The sequence below is a fragment of the Capra hircus genome, chromosome 27, assembly GCF_001704415.2.
Source record: "Capra hircus breed San Clemente chromosome 27, ASM170441v1, whole genome shotgun sequence".
NCBI classification, from domain to species: domain Eukaryota; kingdom Metazoa; phylum Chordata; class Mammalia; order Artiodactyla; family Bovidae; genus Capra; species Capra hircus.
In genome coordinates, this window is record NC_030834.1 from 27467609 (window position 1) to 27480766 (window position 13158).

A 13158-nucleotide genomic window follows, 5' to 3' on the forward strand; every position below is an offset into this window, starting at 1 on the left:
TATTTGTGGGACTTTCATTTTATTCGGGACTCTGGCAAACATCACCCATTCTGACAAATCCTTGTTAGCAACTCTAAATTATCATCTCCTTGCATCATTCTGTATCCATTTACTGTTTTAGTGTTTTTTCACGGCATTATTATTACCTAATATTCTACTTTGTGTTCATTTTTTTTCCCTTACCTGGCTGCTATAGAAGGATGTAGATTCCATAAGGTCAGGAAATTTATTTTCTGTCTTACTCCAATACCTAGAATGGTACCTGGTATCAACCTAGAATGACAGGCACTCATAAAAATGTTTGGAAGAGTACAAGATTAACCAGTCTGTCTGAACTGCCTGTATGGGATTTGCATTATTCTTTGATCCATCGCTAATTGGCCCAGCTAGCCTATGCCATATCAGAGGTGAGACACTAATTGGGAAACATTCTTTGCCTCCTAATCTTAACTGTTAGAGATCAGTCATTATAGTGTAAAGAATCTTTGACTTCAACAACTTTAATTCTATTTCCCTAATTCTTTCCTTTTTAATTGATCTTGTACTAATGCAGGCAATCTAGGGGCACCTGAAAATGTGCTCTGGGGATATCTTTCATTAAAGATGTTATGAGCCTGGCTGGAATGATGTTGTGTAGCTTTCTTTCCCTAATTTAAGGAAAGAAAACATTTACCTTACTTTGGGAGATTATATACTACTTTTCAAAACGTGGATTATGGTTATTCATTCTCACATTCCCTGGGCTGAGTTGCAGCGTTAAATTTAGCCTGCTGTCTTGCAACAAAGGAAAGTTATGACCAACCTAGATAGCATATTAAAAAGCAGAGACATTACTTTGCCAACAAAGGTCTGTCTAGTCAAAGCTACGGTTTTTCCAGTGTTCATGTATGGATGTGAGAGTTGGACTGTGAAGAAAGCTGAGCGCCGAAGAATTGATGCTTTTGAACTGTGGTGTTGGAGAAGACTCTTGAGAGTCCCTTGGACTGCAGGGAGATCCAACCAGTCCATTCTGAAGGAGATCAGCCCTGGGATTTCTTTGGAAGGAATGATGCTGAAGCTGAAACTCCAGTACTTTGGCCACCTGATGGGAAGAGTTGACTCACTGGAAAAGACTCTGATGCTGGGAGGGATTGGGGGCAGGAGGAGAAGGGGACGACCGAGGATGAGATGGCTGGATGGGATCACTGACTCAATGGACATGAGTCTGAGTGAACTCCGGGAGTTGGTAATGGACAGGGAGGCCTGGCGTGCTGCAGTTAATGGGGTTACAAAGAGTCGGACAGGACTGAGCGACTGAACTGAACTGAACTGATCTTGCAACAAAATGCAAACTAACCATAATGTTGCTATTAACTTGTGTTGCTTTTACTGCTACTCCCTGTAAAGGCTAACCCTGTCAATTAAGTGCAGTGGTAGACATTAAAGCACCATAAGGTTTAAACACACACACACACACGCCCCACCCTCACTTCTAAGGATTCAGGTGTGGGCATTTTTAAAGCTCTACCCACTGATTCTAGCGTATCATCAAGATGCTAGGCCGACAGTCTAGCTCGTGGATAAATTAGAGAAATATATAACGCAGTTGAAACCCGGGAAAGTGCAAGCAGGTACGGCTGCAACTATGAGAACAAGCTGGAATGAGGAGAGGAGTTTCAGAAAACAACAGATAATAAACCAGTTGCTTGTGTAGAGAGCACTGACACACTCATCAATCATAGAAGGCTTGGGGTCTGGTTATTGAAGACTGAAAACACTAGTTCGCGTCAGTCCAGAAGACAGTCATAGGCTTCTATTTTTATGTTTTAAACACTTCTTGGTTTCCACCTCTTGTTGTTAAATGGCCCGTATTCCAATTCCAATTCCAATTTCTTGGTTTCTGTGAGGGTTCTGGCATCTCCTCCTGCTTTGAAAAGCTCTCCAAGGCTGTCCTGACACAAGTCTCATACATGACTTCAGGGACCTGACGGGCGCACCCAGGGGTGCTTCCATCTGCTAGCCCTCCAGGGTCCGCTACCTCTAGCGCGGGAGCAGAAGAGCAATTCAGCCAGGCTCACGTGCCTGGCCTCTTCTGATCTCTTGGTCGTCTCACCCAAAATCATCTTGACTGTAACTAAATAATTTTAAGCTACCAGGAGAAAAGCACTTTTGTCCATTTAAAACCTATGAAACTTTTTTTCTTTTCCTTTGTATCTAACTCTATCCATCCATCTCATGTATATTTCTATAAATAGATGTATACAGATATTCCTATATATGAAAGTTATTTAATTTCTTGCCTTGTAAAATAATCTCAAAAACAACAAAAAATGGAAGAATATAAAAGTATATAACATGGCAGAACAAACTATTAAAAGTTCTATATCAATTGTGAGACGAGAAAAGATGAACACATACATGATAAGCATCTGTGGTATAATAAAAGGGTCTGTAACCTTTGTCCCCAGACAAAGCTTCCAAAACCCTTGGAATTGGAGTGATAGGAGTGTTCCTTATGCTAGTGAAGCTACTTGGTTGGGGGATACCTACATGGCTCCTGGATGCAGGGCTGGTCACCAGAAAGACCAACCATATGATTAAGGGTTGGAACATGGGGCCAGCCTAACCTCTGAGGTGGGAGTGGCGATTAAAGATGGAATTCAAGTACCTGGCCAAAGATTTACTTGACCTTGCCAAGGTAATGAATTCCCAATAAAAACTCTGAACTCAAGACTCAGAGAAGCTTCCTGGCTGATGGACATACCATGAACTGGGACAGTAGTAGATGGATATAGAAAATCCTGTACACAGACCTTACCATATGCGCTTCTTTATCTGGCTGTTTATTCTTATCTTTTATAGTAAAGTGGTAATTGTAAGTATTTTGCTTTTCTGAGTACAGAGTCTTTTTAGCAAAATATTAAACCTAAGAGGGTTGTGGGAAGCTCCTTTATGTAGCTGTCTGGGCTGAAGTGCAGGGGCTCAGAGACATCCAGACTTGCAGCTGGCATCTAAAATGAGGGCAGTCTTGTCAAGGATTTTGCTCTTAACCTGCAGGTCTGTCTGGTTAGTTACTGTCAGAACTGAATTGAACTGCAGGACACCCCACTGGTGTCACAGAATTAGTGTCAGAATGTAAACTCCTAATAGAAGATTTGCCTCTACATATGAGTATTTACACAAACATTTAGTCTTTCACTTATAACCAATAACTTTAGATTCAACCACTATGATATTAAAATATTTCTTTCCAAACATAAAGACCATAGTTCTGATTAACATTAAAGTTACTGGCCATGAATGAAAGATTAAATGTTTGTGTACATTCTTGAATTTTACAGGCAAATTTTCTACTAGGAAGTTATATTCTGATACCAATTCTCTGACACCAACTGGGTGTCCTGAAATTCATCTGTTTATTTGTTCCTAATTCTAAAGTAAAGTACTTTTCTTGCATGGGTTTAAGAAAGAGGAAGAAGTAAATCTCTTGAACTTTTATGAATTATTTATCTTTTCTAAAACTTAAGACCATTGAAAAACTATTTTAAATGTTTCAAACCTTTTCTTTTTACATTTTCTCTTACACAGTTGAAATGTGTTGATTTTGCATTCAGAGTTTTCACTTCTTATTGTCAAGTTTTAGGGTAACATTTTAAAATAAATAACTATACTACTCTTTAAAATAAAATACATAAAATAATATTGAAAAATTTGGAGAATTAAATGCAATTAAACATGAACTCTCATTCCCCTATTCATTATCTCCCTCTTAAATATTCTTTTTTTACTCTGGTTCTTGCACAAGAGAGATGTAGTACAGATGGAAAAATAATGCAAAGCCAGAGGTTTAAAGAGAAAGGTTTGTGATTCTAAGAGTAAGCAAATAAAGTTAGCATTACTATTTTAAGTGAAATGATTATAAACTGAATATTTTTTTGAAAAAATATTCGTTAACAGCCCATGTCTTTCTGAGGATAATAGCTTTACAGTGTTCTAGTGGTCTCTGCCATACATCAATGCAAATCAGTCATAATTATATATATGTAAATCCCCTCCCTTTTGAGCCTACCTGCCCCCACTGCATTCCACCCCTCCAGGTCGTCACAGAGTGCCAGGTCGGGCGCCTGTGTTATATAGCAGCTTGCCACTAGTTCCCTGTTTTACACATGGAAGTGTATATAAGTCAGTGCTACTGGCTCACTTTGTTCTGGCCTCTCCTTCCCCCGCCAAGTCCACAAGCCCATTCTCTACACCTGCCTCTCCACTTATTCTCTGTAAACTGGCCAACAGTACTATTTTCCTAGGTTCCCTATATACGCATTAATAGATGATATTTGTTTTCCTCTTTCTGACTTAGTTCACTCTGTATAACAGGCTCTAGGGTCATCCACCTCACTACAACTGGCTGAAAATCTGTTTCCTTTCTAGGGGTAATATTCCATTTTATATATGTATCATATCTTCTTCATCCATTCATCTACCAATGGACATCCAGGCTGCTTCTGTCTTCTGGCTATTGTAAATGGTGCTGCAATGAACAGTGGGATACATGTGTATTTTTGAATTGTGATTTCCTCAGGGTATATGCACAGTAGTGGAACTGCTGGTTCAAACAGTAGTTTTATTCCTAGTTTGTTAAGGAATCTCCATGCTGTTCTCCGTAGTGACTGTATCAATTTATATTCCAGCAGAGCAGTCGGGTTCCCTTTTCTTCACATGCTCTCCAGCATTTATTGTTTTTAGTTTTTTTGTTTTTTTTTTTTGGTGATGGCCATTCTGATTGGTGTGAGGTGATGCTCTGTTGTGGTTTTGATTGCATTTCTCTAATAATGAGTGATGTTGAGCACCTTCCATGTATGTATTGGCCATCTGTATCTCTTCTTTGGAAAAATATCTGTTTAGGTCTTCTGCCCATTTTTTGATTAGCCTGTTTTTCTGATATTGAGCAGTAGGAGATGCTTATACATTTTGTATTAAAATGTATTTTAATGGAATATACATTAATTATATATTAATAATATACATTATATATTAATATTAAGCTTAATTAATGACTCCTTTGTCAGTTGTTTCATTTGCTATCATTTTCTCTCATTCTGAGGGTTGTCTTTTAATCTTACTGTTTCCTTTGCTTTGCAAAAGCTTTCAAGTTTAATTAAGCCCCAGTTGTTTATTTTTATCTACGACTCTAGGAAGTGGGTCACAGGGGATCTTGCTATGATTTATGTCGGAGTGTTCTGCCTATGTGTTCTTCTAAGAGCTTTATAGTTTATGGCCTTACACTTAAGTCTTTAATCCATTTTGAGTTTATTTTTGTGTATGGTGTTAGGAAGTGTTCGAATTTCATTCTTTCACACATAGTTGTCCAGTTTTCCTAGCACCACTTGCTGAAGAGGCTGTCTTTTATCCATTGTATATTCTTGCCTCCTTTGTCAAAGATAAGGTGGCCATAGGTGCATGGGTTAATCTCTGGACTTTCTATCTTGTGCCGCTGGTCTCTATTTCTGTTTTTGTGCTAGTACCATACTGTATTGATGACTGTAGTGTTGTAGTATAGTCTGAAATCAGGAAGTTTGATTCCGCCAGCTCCATTTATTTTTCTCTAGATTACTTTGGCTATTTGGGGTCTTTTATGTTTCCATACAATTTGTCGATTTTTTTGTTCTGGTTCTGTGAAAAATGTCATTGGTAGTTTGATAGGGATTGCATTCAATCTGTAGATTGTTTTGAGTAGTATAGTTATTTTCACAGTGCTAACAGCCCATTTAAAAAAAGCACACATAAAAGCATGAGATATTGAAGAAGAAACAAATTACATTTATATTCGTGCGTGTGTGTACACCTATTCCATAGTGTGTGCATGTGTACGTATCTATATAGAGAGACAGAAGTAAGTGAAAATATTTGTCAATGAATTTGAGGATTAGAAACATTTTGAAATAGACTCCCAAATCATAAAATTGGGCTTTTGAAATAATGAAAGTTAGCATAGTGTGGTTTTTAAAGTAGGAGTTTTGAAATCAAACATTTTGAACACTGGGGCTGTGTGAATTGGGACAAGTTATGTTTCTCAGCCCTAGTTAATTCATCTTTGAAAACTGAGGATATTGTGATAACTGGGTGATGATTGGTGGTGGTGGTGTTCAGTCGCTAAGTCACGTCCAACTCTTTTGTGACCCTATGCACTACAGCCTGCCAAGCTTCTCTGTCCATGGGATTTCCCTTGCAAGAATACTGAAGTGGGTTGCCATTTCTTTCTCCAAGGGATCTTCCCGACCCATGGATCAAATGCTCATCTCCTGCTTGGCAGGCAGGTTCTTTACCACTGAGCAACCTAGGAAGCCCAGGTTGAGGATATCTGACTAGTAGAACACCCAGCTCATCATTGGCATCTGTGAATGGTAGTGAATTTGGCCTGACTCCAGATTTCAGTCTGTGGATAGGAATCAGGATGTGAAAGAAATGTTTGGTAGAAAAGCTAGACTTTTGCAAGGACTGCTATGGACTATGTGCTATAGCCTTTCATCTTTCCAAGAAAGAAAATAAAGAATGGAGTTTGTTTACACTGATTTAAGCTGCTAACGTTTTTACCCCAAGTTCCATGCTTCTCTGAGGCTGAACCACATAGGTTCATGCTTTTCTAGGGTTGCACAACAGATGTCAACAATATGATGTGTTACCTGATCACCATGAAAAAAGGAAGCTCCTTTCTACTTCTGATTTTTTCTGGGAAAATCATGTCAAAATGGTGTAGGAAAGGCAGGAGGAAAAGTCTGATTTCAATCAATGCAATTAAAAAACATTTAATATTATTTAATTTGGTCCAGAATAAAGACAACACTTTGTCTCCACCTATTTATGTGGTTCAACCATTCATCATCTGCTTGTCTCTGAACTGAGCCTCAGGGAATCATGGGCCCCTGATATAGGAATACATTGCTAAGCTGTATTTGAATAGTAATACTTGAAGCAATTTCTTCTAATATTTCTTAAGTTGTCAGGTAGTATAACAAAGTCTATAAGTATATTCTCAAAAATAATCACTACCCATTCATTTCAGGAGAAATGTTTAGAGGAGCAATTATGTCTACTGATTTTATTTATTAAAATAATCACTTGCTTCTTGAAGTTATAATATTCCAAGACCAAAAAACTGTTTGGCTCTTGCTTTTAAAGTTAACTTTTTTCTTAGTCTCTGTGAAACATCTCAAAATTAAACAAAGTATTTCTTAGACTTGCCATTTACCCCAATCTTAGAAAGTGTTAGTTTAGAGAAGCTTATGTGATTTCATTTTCATGCATTTGCCAAGTTAAGTGAATCTTAATGTAGAAGTCAGTTAATATTAACTATTCTAAGAAGCAAGCTGAACAAATCTGAGTTCAGACCCCCCTCTCAATTACTTTGCAGTGTATTCTCATGACTGTGCTTAACTGAAACACCATGAGTACTGGATGTGCAAAAAAATATAAAACTCCCTTCCCTTGACTTAATCCTTCTTAACCCAGTCTAACAATATGGTTTTTAGTTGTCACAGTTGGCTTTTTTGGATAATCTTCCTGGATATAGAAAGCATGTCTTCTAGGCTGGGATCAACAGCTACACACCTGCACTAACTTTCTAAAGCTTCACGGTCCCTTTCTATCTGGAATAAGTGGAAAGCACCATCAGTCTAGAAAGCAACAGCATGAAAAATATTGGCAGTCCAAGCTCACCATGCAATTTAAATTTCAAAGTGCACACAAGCTTTTGATGAAAATTTTATATAATTGTATTTTCCCCAAGAAGTATGCTTTTTTAAAACCTGTACTGTGTCTTTCTATTTATGTAACAACCGTCTATATTTACATGAGTCCAGTAAAATCCTCTATCTGAAAATCAGAAAGACTTGGACTTCCCTTGGACATCTGCCTTTACCCAAGACAGATTTCACTCAGGCTAGATGGCAGAATATACTGGAAGTGTTGAGCTAAATTGACATATAACAATCTTATAACGTCTTGCACACCCGACCAGCTCACTTCTGGTTTCCATTTCTTCAGTGTCATAATTTTTCTGACTTTTTATAAATGTTACTACTTACAAGGACATAAATCAGGGCTACAATATGAGGCAGGAGAGGCCAGGGCACATTAATTTCAGTGGGGCACAATTGAGCAGAAAGTGTTTGAGAATCGATTTGATATTGCCTCCGTTTATGACAGCAACAAGCTTCAGGCAAGGGGCATATATGCCTTTGCAGTCTCTCCTGCTGACTTGTGGATAAGAATACAAAAATAGAATACCTCATGAGAATGAACAGCTGAAACCTGCCAACTTCACAAGTTGGCTATGAGGCTCAAGATACATGAAAGTTTCCTGTAGGTAGTAAAGATATATATTTGCTTAGTTGCTCAGTCGTGTCTGACTCTTTGAGACCCCATGGACTTCAGCCTGCCAGGCACCTCTATTCATGGCGATTCTCCAGGCAGGAATACTGGAGTGGGTTGCCAATGCCCTCCTCCAGGGGATCTTCCCAACCCAGGGATCAAACCCAGGTCTCCCGCATTGCAGGTGGATTCTTTACTGTCTGAGTCACCATATGTAGACATTGGTGGGGAGGGGAAACACTTAAGTAGTCTGACTTCAGAGCTCCTCTTCTAGCCACTACTGAGATTGTCTCTTAAAAATGTATATTAATGCACCTGGACCAAAATCAATGTGGAATGCTTATTTTCTTTATTCTTTCCCTGTAGAGCATTTATATTTGTGGCCATAGTCAGTCCTGAGAGCTTTAAGAATAGATGACTGTGGTCCCCACTGTCCTGGACCCAGCTCAATTCTGACTCTATTTTCCATCTAAGGTGTTTTCATGTTGCCTTAGTGTAGAAAGCCATGCAAGAAAATGATTTCATCTACTAATTCCCATTAAATTATCAAGAGACAGTGCTTTCTAAAGAAATTTACATTTTAAGTTAAGTGGATAGAGGGAGAGGGATCTGGTAAGCCCAAGGGAAATAATACACAAAATGCAGTTTCAACGTCTCCATGCATTTTCTGGGAGGAAATGAGGAGCTTCTAAATATCCCTGAAGCCCAAGCATTTTGAACGACTGTCCATGCTTCTCTTAAGGGAGCCGCCAGGTAGCTGGGAAATGTATGTGAGCAGAAAGGCATCTTGCACTGTGGTTACTGTATCATTCAGGCCGCTGTGTATTTACTTTTTAGGACGGAGTAACAACAACAACAACAACAACAACAAAAAATCAGAGGCTCAAACTTGCATAATTTTTTAAACGGTGTTTATGCCCCCTCTGTAAAACACTTTCTTCTATAAAAGCCTGACAGTTCTGAAGGCTGCAGTCCTCTTTATGTAGACCAGAAACCTAGAAACTGTGCCATGAGTCAGAATCATGCCATGAGTAGTATCGCTCGTTTCTGAGATGGGTACAGAGGAATACGATTGTAAAGACACCTGTTCCCCACTTCGCTGACACTCCTGAAGACTAACCTATAGACCCTCAGTAAACTTTGTTTTTGGTTTAGTTTATTATTTTTCCCTTCCCAGCCAAACTTCTTTTTTTTAGGTTTTTGTTATTTTGTTTTTGAAAAAACTTTAACAGCTTTATTGAGGTATAATTGTTGTATAATGGCATGTACATACTTAATGTGTACTTACTATCTGATGAGTTCAGACTTTTATACAAACATCCATGATGTTGTGCTTACTTATTTTTAGTCCATTCTGTCACTGTCTGGATTTGGATCGCAGTTTTTAATCCCTTTATGTTAATAAAAACATCAATAAGGCAGGGTTAATGTCTGTCAATTTGCTGTATGTTTTCTCTATGTCTTATGTCTTTGCTGAAGTTTAAATCCTATATTTTGTGACTCATGGGTCAGATTCATTTATCTATCCCCTAGAAAATGTAAACTTATATAACACTTCATCTATACTGACCTCCAATACATTATTTCTTCTGTGTTTTCCATCTCAAGGAATACTAACATCCATTCAATTATGTGAAAAATGAAATTATCATTGGCTACATTTCCATTTTTACTTCCCTCTTCCCATGACTCACAAATACCTACAGATACGACCTCCCCAATGCCTCTGGAATTCATGTACTCTTTGGATTTCCTCCGCCAATCTCTGAGTCCAGGCCAGCATCATAGCTTGCATACTCATAGGTATCTCTGCCTCTGGTCATCTCTCTTTACATCCTAGTCTCCATCCTGTAGCTAGAAGGTATTTCTTAAAAAAGTAAATCTAACCACGTGAGCTGAAAATGTCAGTGGTTCCCCACTGCTCTCAATTTTATAGTCTTTAGCACGCTTTACATGACTGTTCCTGACTTAGGTCCTTCTTGCCTCTCTGTTGCCATCTTTTGGACCTTAAACACCTGGCCCCTGGCAAACCAAACTTCTTTTCATCATCTGAGCTTAATCTGCTCTCATCTATGACTTTCTGTCAGTAACACATTTCTTTTTTAAGTAGCTAATTCTTACCAATGCCTAAGGTCTTTGATTATGACTCTATACAAAAATATTCCATAGTACCTTTATTTGAATTATCATCTTCTAATATTTACTTCCATAAATCCTGTACCCATCTAACAATACTACATCTATTTCATCTGTTATGAAATCTATTTCTTGTCTCTAGTTCCCAAATAATAATTCCATGAAAACAGGGGACTTCTAAAATTTTATTTTTAATATATTCTGTAATACACTCCTCAAGACCTACTAGTTAACAAAAAATATTTATTGAATAAATGAAAGGACAGTTCAGTTCCTTAGTATGCCATTGTGAATCAGTCATGCATAAATAGTTCAACTTTAGAAAAGTTACTTGAAGTCTTATTTTATATTGACTTTTGGGAAAAGAAATGACTCACTCAATTTTTAGGTGATGTCTCATTCGGACAAGAGAGGTGGGATTAAGTGCATAAACCTGAGATAATCTAAAAGTAATTTTTCTACTTTTATAAAAACCTAAAACATCTCTTATCTCCCAAACTTTGAAGTTCAAGAGTCTTATCTCAAAATGTGAAAGTTATTTCAACATGAACAACTGACAATTCCACTACTATCCTAGGAGTTTCCTTCCTCTAATTCTAACTTTATTAAAATGTAGTTTCCCAGTAAGCCATGTGAGAAGACATCATTTTCATAGGTACATGATAAATGGTATTCTCCTTGCAATTATTGTTCTAGTGACAAAAAGTTAGACTATAAGTTTTCAGCGTACACTGTGATCTAAAGCTTATCAAGTCCCTTTCTTGGGAGGCTGAAGACCATTATTCATATATAGTATGGATCATGCTCCTTAAATTCATTAGACCACACTTTTCTACAGTGAAACACACGTAACATTAAGAAATAAAACGTCAAAAGACGGCTTTCAATGACCCATCAGATCACTTTTGAGATCACTTTTGCATTTTTGATCATTCGTCACTAGAGACTACAAAATAAAACCTCAGTCCTCTACATTAATCTTTCTGTAGTTCTCAGCACGAAAAATCACCTTGGGGTGGGAAGAGGTTTGTTTAAAATTCTATAATTTGAAATTTAAAAGTGTTTGTGTCTTATTTTCTCAAAAAATACAATTTTTATACTACTTTGGTTTTATAAAAACAAATAGCATATGCAACATACTTTATATTTCTGTCTATATGACTTTGTGGTAGATAGGCATATGAGCAGAAACAGGCATGTTATAATAACATGAAATGATACAGGAAAATTTTAAATGCTGTAATAATGTGTATTTATAGTTTGGTTTGTTCAGTGCTCAAGCTTTTAGGCCTTTTTTTCAGTTCATGGAGTTTGAAATTTTACTATTTCTGCTATGAACTAGAAGGACATAAAGTACCCTGGAGAGAAACTGAAAAAGAAAATATTACTCCCTATAAAATGTGAATACCTGTGTGGCCGCTCAGGTGTCGGAAATACATTTATTATGGATTAGTCTTTCCCCAAAGGGAGGTGGGCTATGGAAATAACAAAGGAGAACAGGAAATCACTGGCAGTAACAATGGACGGCTATTTGTTTTATGGTAGTTCTGAAAAGTACCTGCCTTCTCAGTTTAAAATAAGAGGGCACTCTGAAAAAAGGCTCATTTCCCTGGCAAAGACCCTCTCATTTCATTTAGTTCTTTATTCTGTTCAAGATGTAAAATAAATAGAATATAATACATGGGTATTTTTTCTCTGTCTCCTTCTTCTGTTGTAACAATGCAGACTAAACTTCCTGTAACATACGAGTTAGGTCTTCCAAGTCTGTTATGAAGACTGTGACTTTCTTATTTTGCCCAAATAATAGAAGTGATTTATCAAATACTTACAGTCTGTCAGGTCTTGCTACCTGCACATTATACATAAAGTACTGCTTGATTTTCACAACAGATCTGTAAGATAGGTTCATATTATTATCCTCAAATGAAGAAAGTAAGACTCAGAAAGGTTGTATCACTGGCTTCAAGCCTTTCAGCAAGTAAATTATAGTTCAAATGCTCAGCTTTGATCTGTTTGACTCTAATGTCCATGTTATTTAAAATTAATACCAAAAATCTTTTTTCAAAATATGCAACATTAAATTCTATGTCAATGAATGTGTATATCTGCCAAGGTAAAGGAGTGGCTCAAACATAATTGAAGGTTCTGAAGGTCACAGTGTATTATAAATAAGCCAGACTGAAAATAGAAGATTATCCAGCTATTGTATAAAAAAAAGTAGTAGCTTGTAGAACTGAATAACTTAGATTCTAACCCAGTCACTAAACATTTTGGCTTTGAAAGTGCAAAGGGTGAGTTTATAAACCCCAACATTCTCTTTAGGACTCTCATATTGCAATTCTAGATTAAACAAACATAAAGCAGAATCATACTAAAAATATCCTCTCCACTTTATATGGATTTTTATTTGTCACTGTCTTACTTATTTTTAACTGTTCCACATTTACATCAATTTATTCTAACACTAGTCTTTGGAATGTCAGAAATTGGCTTAGTCATTAGTCTCTATGCAAACAAGACTATCCCACTGACAAAAATTCTCTCCTTTGATCGCACTTTAGTCTGGTTCCTCTAAGCTCTCTGCTCCAACCTTGGGCTTCAGTCTCCATCCTTGTAGAGTCCAGATTTAGCAGAAATCCTGTCAAGTCACTTTAGAGAGAATCCCCACTCTGGGTG